Genomic DNA, 2,504 nt, shown 5'->3' on the forward strand with positions numbered 1-2,504 from the left:
AAAGTTTTAAAATATAACGCTCTCGGAATTAAATTTATTAGTACACCTCTGCGTTATCACATTCTTGGCGCGTGATCACTGCATGCTTCAATGTTTACGCTGGCCTCTTGGATTTGGATATACTATAGAATTAATCGAATACAACCGAACCCATAAAAATTCAATGTGTGAAAAGATAATTCGAAATTCGGTTTTGATATTCTGACATTTTTCTTCGATATTGAAACATCAACTTCAGAATATTTCGAATAATGCCGAAAATCTGAAAATCTTCTCCGGAAAGCACTCGAATCATTGAAAGTCAAAATCCAAGTTTACAAAATTACTATTTCAATGAATAGGGTATCTATCTAGGTTGGATTCAAATACTTTAAATTCAATGAAACCTGTTTCATTGAATAAACGTTTCGCCTTCCTGAGCATATATATAAAATTCTTAATTGGACATCTAAAATCAAACAAACATTTATAATATAATAAAATGATGATCATGTAAACATCTCACTGTTCGTTTTCGTCGTTGTTTAGATTTCGTCTGGTAGGTATTGTCAAAGATTCTATTGCCAAATTACCAAAATTCTTCGATGAACTTTGTGATCACCCAAAGCTCTCCAAGATTTTGCAGGATGGTTCTGAACGTTTATTGATTCCGATTATTTCTTCTCCTCATTTATAAATGAGGGGAATATAAACTGGGCTATTTCGAATCGGTTTGTTATTTTATCTACTTTCATTCTCTAAGCTATGAACAAATCTATCTTCTGTCAAACGTCAGATAAAAATAATCCATCTTCCCTCAGTTTTTAATCAACAATCATAGGTCGTCCTTGTATGTTAGCTTATCTACTTCGATTATTTTTATCCTTACTCAAATTTGAATAAATTGAACTAAAAAAATTCTGTTCATTGAGTTTGTTTCTCTTGTTATAAAAAAATTTCAGCTATTACTCTTTTGGTCTTCATATTCTCTCTTTATGTAGAATCCTGATTTCCTCAAAATCCATTTCGTGGCCCAGTTTTGAAACATGTTCGAGCAGCGTAGCTACGCAGGTGGAAGAGTGTGCAGTTTACTGGGGCCTCCGAGCTTAGGGGCCCCCAAGAGGACTGACCTACAAATTCCGCTTGAAATGTCTTAAAACATTTCATATAGAATTTTTTTAATTTAATTTTTTCTGTCTACTATTATATGAAAAAATTATAATGAGTATTTATGTCAATTGATTATTTCACTAGAAATTTATTCACATTACAGTGAATTTTTAATCATCAAAAATTGCTACGATTGCGTACAGAGATCTCAGTTCTTTTGTGCCTTATCATATCAGGTACATTTTTGCCGCTGGTATTACTGAGTGTAATAAAAAACATCTGTTGTCGGCGTTACCGCCCGCTCTCCTTGCCACCCAGATTGAACATTTCTTTTCTATTTACCTCTTACATCCCTTTAGTAGGCAATTGGGTTATTTGTAAATTGTTAAATAAGGTTCAAAATCGGAAGACAAATATTATGCGTCATGTTCACGTTCTGCAGTACTTCCGAAATGCCGATTCATTTTTATTTCAACTCTCTCGTCGTGAACAGTTTTACAAATAATTGTGCTGCTTTGGTGCTTCGATGCTGTGTATTCTTTCCTGATAAGGTATGTATTATTCTGTTCCTTATTTCGATTTGCTAAAAATTACTCTACTTATTATTGACTTTTTTTTCAACCCAGCAGGTTTTTAATAATTTTTTCATAATTTTTTCCGCATCTCTGTCAATCGCTTCAAGTCTGAAAAATCCATCGTTGTGCGAGGCTTGTGTTTTCTGGTTATAAACAGTTATTTACTATTTTTGATCAAACTCAATATCTGTTCTTGTTTTAGACTATTTTAGAGATTGCTTAAAATGTTGGAATTACTGAAATGTTTTTTGGATTTTATTTTTTCAGAAGTTTGGTCATTAAATTAGAATTTTTTCCCTTCATACTTTTATTACTTATATCTATTTTTCAGTATTTCCACATCTATATAAGCTTTAACTTATTGATATACAATATATTATATCGATAGGTGTGAAATGATGTATTCCAAGTATTTAGTCAATTTTTTAATATTAGGTAGAGCGCTTTCGGCTTATGACAGCCATCTTCAGTACCTCTACAAAAATTAACAAGTCGATAAAATATCATGATGTGTTGATAGAACTTTGTACTCACTTGTCAAATCAAAATAAAAAGGAAATGGACAGCCATTCGACCAAATCGACAAATAACAAATGCCACGGAAAATTTCACTCTCAAACAACGATAAAATATCAACAATATCATTAATATAAAAGTACTAAGGTGGTAATAAGTACGTGACAGAAACTGATCAAAAATATCAGGTTAGATCATAGAACACAACAAACAGAATAACAAATCATGACATAGAGAACAACCAATAAAAGAATAACATAAACATCAAAAGCAAATACAAACATATGCATCCTTATACATCTGTTCATCGAATAAAAACAACAA

This window comes from Coccinella septempunctata, chromosome 2 (assembly GCF_907165205.1).
Source record: "Coccinella septempunctata chromosome 2, icCocSept1.1, whole genome shotgun sequence".
In the NCBI taxonomy this organism is placed as follows: Eukaryota; Metazoa; Arthropoda; class Insecta; order Coleoptera; family Coccinellidae; genus Coccinella; species Coccinella septempunctata.